The sequence below is a fragment of the Eptesicus fuscus genome, chromosome 15 (genome assembly GCF_027574615.1).
Source record: "Eptesicus fuscus isolate TK198812 chromosome 15, DD_ASM_mEF_20220401, whole genome shotgun sequence".
Taxonomy (NCBI): Eukaryota; Metazoa; Chordata; class Mammalia; order Chiroptera; family Vespertilionidae; genus Eptesicus; species Eptesicus fuscus.
This window is the reverse complement of record NC_072487.1, coordinates 60,631,172-60,643,905: the sequence shown is the minus strand read 5'-3', so window position 1 is coordinate 60,643,905 and position 12,734 is coordinate 60,631,172. Positions and strand designations below refer to the sequence as shown.

Sequence of the window (12,734 nt, the reverse complement as noted above, 5' to 3'; positions counted from 1 at the left end):
TGTCCTTGGTTTGGATCCATTCTTCCTAAAGCCCTAGTAATTGTTACTTTGTATTTGTCCGAGTATTTGCAGCAGCCAATTGTGTGATGGTCCTTGTTAGCATTTTTCCAGCCCAACTTTGAAAAGCGTAATTTGTGGCAGAGAGAGTTAATGGATGTTGCAAGAGCTGACATACGGTAGCAAGCCCAAGAGGACCCTTGAGGAGTTCATGAAATGTGACAATGCACATAGAGGATGTGGGCTGGAGAGAGGAGGGGTGCCTTTTGGGGACAGAGCACTTAAGGACAAAGACACACACGTAGAGATCGCCTTTAAAATCAAGGGACTAGCCCAGCCGGCGTGGCTCAGTGGTTGAGTGTCCGCCTATGAACCAGGAGGTCACAGTTCGATTCCCGGTCAGGGCACAAGACGGGGTTGCGGGTTTGATCCCCGGTGGAGGGCGTGCAGGAGGCAGCTGATCAGTGAGTCTCTCATCATGGATTTTTCCATCTCTCTCTCCCGTCCTCTCTGAAATAATTTATAAAAATTTTAAAAAATTAAGTTAAGGGACTGAATACCCAGGGTAAGGGGTGTTCAGACAGTTTAAACAAGCAGCTTTAAGTATATCAAAGTCAAAACTCCTGGTCCAGTCTCCTCTCTTTCCTCGGGAGAGGACAGAGGCTCAGCCAGCACAGGAACAAGAAGGGAACAATATCCACCCGTGGGCCTGACCTGGACCAATGCATCTCACCTCGCCCAGCTGCAGTGTCTTCACTTTTAAAATGGGATTAAAATGGCCCAAGCCCCCCACAGGGTTGTTGTGGCGCTAAAATAAGATGTACCGCAGTACATTAAAAAGTTACCTTGCTATATACACTGCCTCAACTTATCTTGGGTCATTCTGTAATAATCATGCCACATTGCCAAAAATGTAAGCTATAGAATATTGTAGGTCTGTGTGGCATTTTATGTAACGTAATAAATATGCTGCTACAAAATTATTGACACATAAAGTAAATAAATGGTTTATATTTAAAAAAAAAGAGATTTACCTGGCCTATAAGACACATTGATTACAGTAATAAAAAAGTCTAGCAACCATCTCTCAGACAGCCCAGGTGGCGTTTCTTACTTTTGTTTTCACACCTTTAAGACTGACATTAAAGACAAAATTATTTCTATTACAAGTTTCCAAGTTAGTTTCTTAAAACAACACTAGGAATCAACTGCCAGGTGTCCAATCTCCCTTTCCTGTGACATAACTGATAATCCTTCCCAGCAACTCCTGTCGTGTTCTCTAGCCCCTCTACTCCCTGTGGCACCCTTTTCCAACGTAAAGCCTTCTGCAGTAGATCAGCTGGTCTGCTGGAGAGACACAGACCTGGGCAGGTACATTCCCCGCTGGCCAGAAGCCCAGCGCTCTGGCTTCTTCTGTCCTGGCCTCTGAGTCCAAACGCTGGGGGTGGGTGTTCCGTGTAGCCCGCCAGTCACTCCCCAGCCTCCTTCCACACTACGACCCCGGCTTGCACTTGCAAGAGCCATGAAAGTTATGAAAAGAAGGTGCACAGAAGTTGCAAGGAGGTTTCCACTTACTTGCCTTGCTAAAAATCGACTTTGGTTCCAAAACTTGTCTAGAATAATCTACTTCACTGATAATATTCATTAAAAAGGAGTGGGAAAAGGTTATTATAATACCAACAATGAAAGAAAGTTGGAAAACACAAGAGAATGGAGAAAGAACTCTGTTTTAAAATTCTGAAGCTCAATAAAAAGCAAGTTTAATCAGAGTAATACAAGAAAGTAGGTGGAGAGCCAGTTTGGCATGGCTCAATGGTTGAGCAACAAACTATTCTGATGGGGCAAGATGCGAGCTTGATCCCCAGTGTGGGGCGTGCAGGAAGCAGCCAATCAGTGATTCTCTCTCATCATTGATGTTTCTGTCTCTCTTCTCCCTCTCCCTACCTCTCTGAAATCAATAAAAATATATTTAAAAATCTATTTAAAAAATAAAAAGAAAGTAGGTAGAGACATTGGTAGCAATTTTGAAGGAGACCCACAGCGGAAGGACAGGGGTTCTTTATTGGCAATAACTTCACTTCAGAACTTTTTCCCCCTCGATATACACTGGACATGTTAGTTTTACTCCTCTGTCATGATTTCGGTTGACTTTTAGCTCACAAAAGGAAGAAAGAGAGAAAAGAGAGGGAAGCAGATGGGATGGAGGAAATATGGTCCCAGATGTTCGGGGCCAGAATCTAAAGAGGAGAAGGGAGAGAGGACAGCCGTTGACCATTGGAAATGCCTGCAGCCTGGTGGAATTCAAGGAGCTGAGTGAGGGTGGAGGGAGATGCATAGACCCTAGGAGGCAGGAATGCAGCTTTGTCTTTCATTTATTCCCTTGCAACCCACAGCCTCCAGGTGGCACAGCTGACCCAACACAGAACGCTGGGGAGGAGATAGGACAGAGACAGGGGCAAGTTTGAGAAAAAAAACAACAAAGAAACAAAGGGCATTGTTGCCAGGCAGGATGGGAGAGGGACCCCTTTTAGCATCCTCGGTGGCTCCCAGTTCATGCTCAGAAACATTTCACAGCATCTTAGGTAGGGGACCCAGCCACTCTCAAAACCAGCGGAAATCTCTCATGGCGCAATTTAAGCTCTTGTTCTTTTCCGGTCCCAATCAAGAGAATCACATTTGCATAGCACATGGCAGTTGGTACCATTTAATTTACAATATGCCTGCTAGAGATCTGTAGCTATTTGAACCTACAGAGACACATTTACAGGATCTGAATTCTAGACGAGGTCAACTAGACCGGGGTTTCTCAACCGTGGACCTTTGGGGCAGGGGAATTCTTTGTTGCCTGTGTGCACTGTGGCATGTGCAGCTGCACCCCACTAGATTCTAGGAGCACCCTTCCCCGCGCCCAGGTAGTCTAATCTCTCAGTTTGCAGATTCAGTCCTGAGGCTGGGCTAGCTTTCAGAGTGGTCAGGCGCTTCTCACAATGGATTTAGTTCAAAACGCAGATTCCCGTTCAATGGGTCTGGGATGGGGCTCCGGATTCCTTAGTTTCCACGAGCTCCCGGGCGATGCCGATGCTGCCGGTCCCAGACCACACTTTGAACAGCAGGGCCCCAGAGCACCTGGTAGGAGGGAGCTGGGTAGGGCCACTGGCCTGGCATCCTGTCGCGGTGGGACCCCCGGCTCATGGCAGAACTTCCAAGGGCCTCCGGATCTTCATTTGAAAACTGAAGATGACTGTGAAGGATTCAGTAAACCAGGAAGATGAAGCAACCAGTTTGGCATCTGGCACTCAAAAAATGTTCATCCCTTCCCCTTCCCTCCTAGCTCCTCCCAGCACCATGCCTGGAAAACTCCAGACCAAGGGATCCCGGGGGATTACAGGGAATTCCCCAGAAGAGAAAACTCAGTTCCACTCTGAATGGTGTTTGGAGAGGAAGGGGTTTCTTCCCCCCCATCCCCCACCCCCTGCCCCACTTTCACTCCTCTGTCCTATACCCTCCATGCTGGTTAGGCCATAACATCTGCCATCCTTTTAGAGGCTGTGAATTGTATTCATAATGAAGCATGCCATGGAAAGAATATTTAAAAACAATGTACACATTGTGATTCATGCAAAAGCAATGCCTCCCACTTCAGGCCCATCTCTGGGCTGCATTTAATACTGAACGGGTCTTTTCTCTAAAGGACAAATGATCTCAAACAGGAATAATCACAAGCACTTTGGATGCGGCCTAAGTTTTCAATGCAGTTTGCTCATTGGCCTCCCCAACTGGATGAATTCCGCTCATCTGGACCTGTGTCAGAAGAGCATTCCTGCTCGCCTTTGCAAGGATGAAATGTTCTGATGCAAAATATGAATCAGCCAGGCTACATACAGCCCGGGACCCATCCAGCACGCGGCACATGGACCTGTATTTTTATACGCATACAGAGAGAGCTTTGGAATCCAGGGCAGTGAAATACTTGACTTTTCTAGAAAATTAATTGAGGTTTATTCCTTTGGGAATAAAATCACTCGCCCAACTCCCCACATAAAAAGAGCGAAACAATGGTGTCTTTCTCTGTTTAAAGGCGGTCTCACAGCACTTACACCAGGCATCGCTCCAAACAAAGTAACTTCCAGCATATTCCACGGTGCGAATGACGTCATGATGGCGGGAGCCAATGCAGTCAGGGGGAGGGGCTGAGAGCAGTCCGTTAAGCCTCCCTCACACCTTCTACACAGGCTTCGCCCAGGTGCGGGCACAGGGGGCCCTGGCAGAGCTCTGCATCCGAGGATGAAGGCGGCTGGGCTGGAAGGAGGCAGGTAGATTTCTCCCTCTCCCCTGCACAGGTTTGGGGCTCTCCCCCCCGGGCAGGGCCATCTCCGCTGTCAGAAGCATGAGCTCAGTCCTGGCCCGCAGGTGCACCACAACCAGCCTGGGAGAGTCCCGGGCTATGGGTAGGGCAACCACTGAGGAACCCCTCTCTTCACAGGACTTGGTGTGGTGTGGGTGGCAGTTAAAAGCACACACACTGTCCTAACCAACAAAGGACGATACCCCTGGAAATCCTGGCAGAATTCTCCTCTGCACCTACCAGCCAGGGCACTCTGAGCACCCAGTCGGGCCCCCTCTGACAACCCAGGAGAAACTACTCCAGCATCACTGTGATCCTGACGCTTGTGGACAAAAAGGGGCCACATGCTAGCCTGACCAGCTCAGAGGAGGCCTGCGTGGCGGCCTTGCAAATTCGGAGGCCGACCGTAAGCACAGAGGATGGTCTGAAATGAAAACTTTTTAACTAAAGCAGTTTATCGGCGAGTAGTCATGTCCTAGGCCGGCATCTTCCCTGACAAAGGTCAATCTTTACCCTGAGGCATGACTATTGTCTGTTTGCACCTACGAGAAACCTATTGTTGGAATGTCCAAGTAATTGTCCTTTTTCCAGACCCTTCAAAGCACAGGCGGTGCTCTGCGGAGACCACAAATCCCCTCATTGTTATGGAGTTAATTGTTGACTGTTAACTACCCTATACCCACCTAAGTAAAAGAAGTATGTGTTTACCATTTTACTTTTTATCCAGTCCCAGATTTTCCCCACTTTCCTTTCTCCCGCCTCTCTAATCTATCACCAGTGGATTTCATGTAACCCACATACATCTCTTTTGATTGTAATGTATAAAATAAGGTGCAAAACTGCCATTCTCTGGAGCATTCTCTCAATCCATTGAGATTTTGTTTCCCAGCAACTGTCAACAGTTTGACTCAAATAAATTCTTCACAGGTTTGAATGTTTCTTACAGTAACACTGTCCACAGTAATAATCCTTCTCAAGACGCCCTTTCTAACGCACGGGCCAAGCAATCACATCCATCCTTATGTGTTCAAAGACAGGTTAGTATTTCTGGACTGGCATTTATCTCTCTTTACAAATTGACTCAACTTCTTACCGGTCCTACACAGCAGATAAGGAGCTTAGGCACCCCTCAGGGCAGAAAGCTCAGGCAGAATTCACAGACCTGTCGATGTGGCCCCAGAATGGCCATCGTCACCTGCTGCATGGCATCACCCGGAAAGCAGTTTAAAACAGCGGTCGCCAACCGGCAGTCCGCAGACCACTGGTGGTCCGTGAGGTCCAAAAGGCTGGCGACCGCTGGTTTAAAAGGCAGTGGGTGTCCAGGCTCCTCCCAGATGGAAACGGACAGCCTGTGCCAGGGTCTAGGAATCCCTCCGTGGACACGGGGGTGCCTGGACCACACGTCCAGTCCTGCTGCCCAAGTGAACTGGCAAATTCCTGGGAAGCTGGGTCTTCATGCAGCGGGAGGTCCTTCCACGGAGTATAGACGCTGGAGGCCACTGGACCTGAGCTGGGCAGCCCCCCCTCCTCCACAGACATGTTGAGCAGGGACTTCCCTCCGGCAGACAGTGACTAAAAAGAAACCTGCGCGTAGGCAGCACGGACTGGGGGTCAGGTGCCGCAAGGTTCTGCTTTTTAAGTCGTGTTGCTTGTGAATTCCCAGCTGCTTTTTCTCACTGACTCACTTCCTGAACTGTCTAAGCTCATCCTTGTCCACGGCCCCACTGCTGGCTGGCACCACGAATGTGGTGGAGAGGTTTGGACCAAGGGTGCTAAATACAATAAATAAAAGCATGCAGCCCTGAAGAACCAACTCAAAGTAATGTTCCTCGTGTGTCCATCTCACCATGGTGCTGCTGAATCCATCTGACCAGCCAACTGGACGGCAGATCTGTGAAAAGTTAACTGGGGGCTGGATTCTCAGGGTCTTCTGAAAACCCTTTTTATTTCAACCCTCCCTGCAAATCTTTAATACATGAATCCGAGTTCCTGTCTTGGCGACAGACTAAACTCATTAGAGTTGGCAAAGCACCTGCCGTTATCCCGGAGTGGAGTCACCTGCTGGTCACTGGGTGAGCTCAAAGCCCAGGACTGGGGTCCTGAACATTTGGGTCCCAAGGAGAAGCAATTGCTGACTTACTCAAAGTGTCACAAGGGAGCAAGCAAAGAAGACTGGAAGAAGCCTCAGTATAACAGCGTCCGTGCTTCGGGGGTAAGGGGAGATGAGGGGTGTTACCCAGACTCCCCCAGGTCGAAAGGAGAGGATTGCAGGATGTGGGTGAAGGTCAGGCTGGGACAAGAACGTCCGTACTCAAAGCTTCTCGGTCAGATCAGTGCAAAGGAGGAACAGCTGATCCGTGACACAGTTACTGCGGTTTTTAAAATGAGCTTTAAAAACTGTCTGTCTCCTTTATGCATCTGACATAGGCTGAAAGAAGACTTCGGTTAATTTAAGAAAACACCAATGTTGGAGGGGACTAAGGCATGGTGCTTCCATATACATCTCATTTAACACAAGGTTTGAAATAGGTGGGCTTTGGTATCCCCACTTGTACAGATGAGGGAACTAAGGCTCAGTTTACGTGACATGCTCCAGGTCATACAGAGACATGGCCCTGCCATGGTCTAGAAAACTAACTGGGCCCGTAGAGCATCCGTGTGTTAGGCTCTGCTCATCCCATCTGCTCAATCAAGCATCAAAACCAACCACAAAGTCCCTGTTCACACATAAAGAAAAAAAAGGGGCGGGGGGGGGGAGGGACTCAAAGAGCAGTGACATTCCCCACGGAGTTCTCCAGCTTTCTCCCCTCCCCTGGCATTCACACCACAGCCCTCTCAACCAGGACATGTACCTTACAAGAATTAAAAGACAAAACCCTCATGTCCACTTGAGGGAAGCGCTAAGCGCTATCATTTCTCACACACACATACACACACACACACACACACACACACACACACACACACACATACACACACACTCCGCATCCCCTTCCTCTGTCTGAATAAGGAAACCAGCAGCCTTCTCCCTCCATAGGTCACCTTCTCCAGTTGCATGGCCCACTCGGTCACTCTGAGACTCACATGGTCCCATGTTCCTACTCAAATGCATCCCCCAAGGCCTGGTAGCACTGGAGCTCCTAGACTTGAGAGAGGAGAAATCAAGGGAAAAGAGATACGTGTGGCCCAAGGATGGCCTCAGTCCTGTCTGTCCTCTCCTGCACCTCCTCAATCTCCTCATTCACTTCAACAGGAAACAAACAAACAAACAAAAAACCCTTGCTGAACCCTGGAGAAAGCGCATCTCGTTTTATTGTAGGAAGAAGGGTAAGTTTTCATTCATTCATTTTTCTGGCACTCAAGTTTCAAGACAGTGGGGCAAAGAACAGAAATTACATTTGTATGAGGGCATGTGACAGGGGCTAGGGGAGGCTGGGGGAAGGTCTATGGGGGGGAAAAAGGAGATATATGGACTACTATCTGTAATACTTTAAACAATAAAATAAAATTTAAAAAAAAAGAAATAGATTACATTTGTATCAGGATGTTAGTTTTCTCAAAAGCCAGCCTCCAGAATCTGTCCTGGAGTGGGTTCCACCATGACACTTCTACATGCCCATAAATCCTAGTTCATGTCTATGCTAACACAACACTGAAGCTACAAGATCCAGAACTGTCAACGGAAGCACAGCAGTATATTCACCAAGGTAAACTCATCAAGGGAAGGAGTCAGCAGGTAGAGGGTTACAATTTAGAAACACTTTCATTAATAACAATTGAAGCACATTTTTATGACGCTTAAACTTCGGTTATTGTACTATTCCAAGCACTCCCGTTCTTCAGTATTCTAATTAATCGAGTACCACAAACAAACCACATAAACAAACTCTAAAACTTTCTCTTTGAGCAAAATAGTGGATTTTCTGGTTGGAACAGAGATTATTTCAACTTTCCTATAATTACACATTCCTGGAAAATGTGTTTGAAGGGCAAATGTACAAAACTTGAGCAGCAGAGAGATATGTATTCTTAGAAGGAAATTAGCTAATAAGGATAGATCTCCCATTATGGCTCATGAGGGCACTGTCTCCCTCAGCCCCAAGCCACCCAAAGTGCTGTTGGGTGTGGGGCCCTGAACCCTAAGCTTTTGGAGCTTCACAGAAAATCTTCAAATTTCCAATAGCTGGCACAGGATCCCTGATCAATAACCTAAGCAAAGGGTGGCTCCTATATTTCTCAAGGTCACAGAACAGCCAGTCCAGAAGCTAATTGGAGGTAGATCATACCAGTCTGAGAAATGTGTAAAATTAAAGAATGGAACCAAACGCCTTCCTCTTGGCTTTCAGAAGTAAATGTTCAACATGCTCCCGTTTCCATCATTAAAATCCCTCAACACAGCCGCCTTCTAAAGTCAATTCCATCTCTATTTACAACATTTCTCATTACCCTACTAAGCAGAGACTTGTCACGACAGCCATGATAGAAATCTGGGACATGGGTGCTGTAAGAGAGGAACAGATCTAAAAGGATGAGCGCTAGACAGCAATTATAATAATGAGGTAGAAAGTCCGGGGTGTTAGCATATCATAAAAGAAACGTTTAATGTTAGTGCTATACTAAAAGGTTGAAAATTTTCTAAATTAAAAAAATAAAAGAGTGGACCATTTGCCCCTCCCTTGATAACCAAGTTAAGACAACCTGCTTCAATTTATGACCCTGAGATCCTGAGGCAACAGAGTCAGAATGTGGCACTTATGAAAGTGAAATAAATTCTGACAACAGTGCCCTGCAGGCTGCAGACAGGAAGCTGTGCCAGCTGTCCTGCCAGAACTATGAGATAATGGGTGTTTCACAATGTTTGTTTCATCTCGGAGCCCAGCCATCCCGCTCAGCTAGCATCTCAGCATCCCAGAGAGAATCTGAGTGAGCCTGCTGCCGGAGAAACAGCTCACCACCTCACTACAGTTTGCCAGGTAAGGCATCGGGAGACCCACATAGTATCACTTTCGTTTTTTCCTGGCTCATGACTAATTTTATTGGAGCGGCCCAAAATAATTGCAGGACCTCCAAGACCCATGGTGTGCCCCCTCAAAGGAGGAAATCTCTTTAAGCAAAAAAACAAACAAACAAAAAACACAAAAAACAAAAAAAAACCTGTGTCAGAACCGGGCAGGAGAGAGCTAGCAGAGGCCAGCTGTTTTAAAAGGTGCTTGGGGGCAAGTTTCAGCCCTGAAGAAGGCTTTACCATTTAAAGAAACAGTCAACTCCTCACGAGCTGTACCTCTTCTAGACCAGCTACTCTGAAACCTTATTACTGATCACTACAGAAATTCAGGGAGGCTGCCTAGCTGGGGGAAGAAGAGTGATTAATTAAACTGGGAGCATTCCCAGGAAGAAAAGTATGATGCTCCAGTGAATGCTCTTTAAATGAGAACAAAGCCAAAGAAACAAATCCTCTGGGATTACAACGGTGAGGGGTGGGTTTGTTCCTCCTCAGCCTCCAGGCGCCTGGAGAGACGGAAGGGCGTGTCCTCGGAGAAGTTAAACTTGTTCGCAGACTCAGACATACTGTGTATGTAGAGATACAATTCGTGTGTAGTCTCTTTTCAAAGGTAAATACGCTGGGGAGGAGGGGAGGAATTTGCCAAAATTAACGGCGCTGCACTTAAAACGTCTATAGGGAAGAGTACAGATTCATCCAAGTCTAACCACTCAACCTATCAGGCAGAGCCCCACGCGGGAAACTGGCTTTACCGGGACTGGGGAGATAGCCCACCATCTCTCCAAGCGAGTCACCTCCCTCTAAGAAGCCCCCCTCCTTTGGGCGGATTGGGGAGGGACCCCCAGGGCTGGCGAGCCTCTAGCATCAGTGCGGGCGCAACTCAGGACCCGGCTGCCGGGCCGGCTCCCACGGGTCTCCCCGCCGCTCCGCTCCCTCTGCGCGCAGCCCGCCCTTTGCCTTCCGTTCGCCCCGGCCGCCAGCGCCCCCGCTCCCTCCGCGCCCGCCCGGGCGCCCAGGCTTCCCACTCCCCGGGACGTCGATCCGGTCCCCCCGGCCTCCATTTAGTTTCTCCAGAACTTCTCGGGGCCTCGGGTATCTCCGATTCCTGGGTGCGCGCCGCCTCCGAGAGCAGTTTATCCAGCTCTTCCACTCCCCGAAAGGGTCGCGACAGGCGGACCCTCCGGCTTTACGCAGGATAGAACTCCAGATCCTAACACCTGGAATCCCGGCGTTGGGCCGAACTTCCCGGCGCAGCTCAGACCCGGACCCCTTCTCCATCCCCGGGGCAAAAAAAAGGGCTGCTCCCTTTTCCCGCGTCCTCTCCCGAGTTCAGCCCCCCGGACCCCAGTCTCTCGATTCAGGCTCCGGCTGCCCGGGGACTCGGCTCTCCCGGCCTCGGTCTCTCGGCAAAGCTCCCCACTTCCGAAAAGGCCCCCAGCGCTGCCATCCATCCAAGAAGGCAAGACCCGCGCCTCCCACGCGCGCTGAAACGGGCGGCTCCGTGCACCGCTGTTCCCGGGTCTGGGGAGGCAGCGACCACGGTAGGATTCTCAATGTTTTCGCTGTAGGGTCGAGTGTGTGTGTGTGTTGGGGAGTCGTCCGAAATTTATTTTTTAAAGCATATGTAAGTAAATAAGGACGGAGTAAAGCCGCCAACGGCTTGGCCCTCCCCCAAACCTAGGAATTTAAAGCCACATGGCCACAGCCCTTTCCAGCCCAGCCTCCTCCCCCACACGCTCCGCTAGACAAGTGCCATAAAAGCCCCCTTGAAGGTCCGAGGTGGTCCCGAGGATTCCCCAGATCACCAGCCCCTCCCAGGCCACCTTTCCCCACGCCCGGGGCCCCAACACCAGGAGGGCGCCCCGGGGACGTGGTATTCGGGGCCGCAGTACCGACCGCCTGGACACCCACCTCTGGACGCCGAATCCCGAGGGCGCAGTCCTGGGGCTCCGCTCCCGCGCGGCGCGGCCCCTGCCTCCTCCTGGGGGCGTCGGGGAGTCTCCGGAGGAAAGCGTGCGGCAGCCCCGGGGCTGGGGCCAGAGCATTTGTCGAGAGCCGTGGCCGCAGGGAGAACTGGAGGGCTGGGAGCGCCGCCCGCCGGCTCCCGGGACCCGCCCCTTCCCCGCCCCCTCCGGGCGCCCGGAACCGGAGGCTCGCCCCTCCGCCTGCCCAGACCCCCACCGGTCCACCCACACCTAAACTCTGCGGCCTGGACGGAATCTACGCACAAACCCAGAAACGAATGAATGGATAGAACCGAGGGATGGGGGGGGATGAGAGGGGGACACGGAGAAGGGGAGGAGCAAGGGGAGGAGGGGTTGGGCCAGTAAAGCGGGTATTTCCTAACTGGGGAGAGGGCTCTGTGTCTGTGTTAGTGCACGGGCGAGCGTGTCGGCGTGTTGGTGTGTGCACCAGGGCAAAGGAGTAATTGTGGGAGCCTGGGCGCGCTCACAACGCCTGGAGCTGCGGAGTTCCTACCCCAGGGCGGAGCGAGTCCCCCATCCCTTACCCGGCACCACGACCGTCTCTGGGGAAGTGCTGCCGGGGGAGTGCGGCGGCTGGGAGCGGTCGGGAGACTCCTCTTTGTGAATGCGATGGGGTCTCCGTGTGTTTGGGGGCCCTCCCTGACGCCCCCTCTTGCCCCCCCCCCCCCCCGAGGCTGAGGTGTGGGCAGGGATGCTTCACGCTGCCCCGCCCAAGGGGGCCGCCGGCGGCCCAGGGTCAAAACGCCCGCGTTCACAAAGCCAGCGCTGGGGCGGCAGGCAGCTGATACACAGCCTGGGGCCCGATCTGGTGGGTGGCCAGCCGGCCGTCACTCCCGAGCGGTCTGAAATTTCAGTCCGTGACCCCCTCCCCCACCATGAATATTTAAATAATGCTAATGACCCTATGAACACGGACCGCCTAGAAATCCTGGGGGGACGCACACACACAAAATCCCTACTTCAGAAGACAGCATTTTAAAAGCAAGCGGTTATCTTCACTGTGCACATTCTCTGCAGGGGGAAAAGAATATAAAGTCAGATTTCTTGGCTTTAACTTGCCACCTGGCAAGATCGGGGTTTTCATGTCCCCAGGGATGCTCTCTCTCCAGCCTCGCAAGGACCTGCCGGGGAAGGTCCTGGGGTCCTCTCCTGAGAGCCAGTTCCACGTGCCAAACGCAATAGGGAACGAAAGCTGCGGGGGTCTGGGACTTCTTTCCTCGTCTGCGGAGGTCCTTGAGCTCCAGTACAAAGAAACGGTGCCGTGGGGAACTGCCCAGAAAGCCTGCCCACCCTCCTGACACATGGAAGAGAGCACCCTCGGGAGAAAAGCCTTCTTTGTTCACACCTTTGCTCAGAGAAGGACGGAGTCTTCAATGGAGACATCCGCTGCTCTCCTCTGGGCTCC

General features: G+C 50.8%; 1 protein-coding gene across 1 annotated transcript in view; it reads right to left on the bottom strand.

Moving 5' to 3' along the window:
- Positions 1–11,406, bottom strand: part of LOC129147046 (A-kinase anchor protein 2) — an 87,936-nt gene extending 76,530 nt beyond the window's left edge. Inside the window, exon 1 of the mRNA XM_054726885.1 lies at positions 11,256–11,406. The gene's annotated coding sequence lies outside the window, so the exon portion shown is untranslated. The remainder of the gene's footprint in view (positions 1–11,255) is intronic.
- Between the last annotated feature and the right edge of the window lie 1,328 nt (positions 11,407–12,734).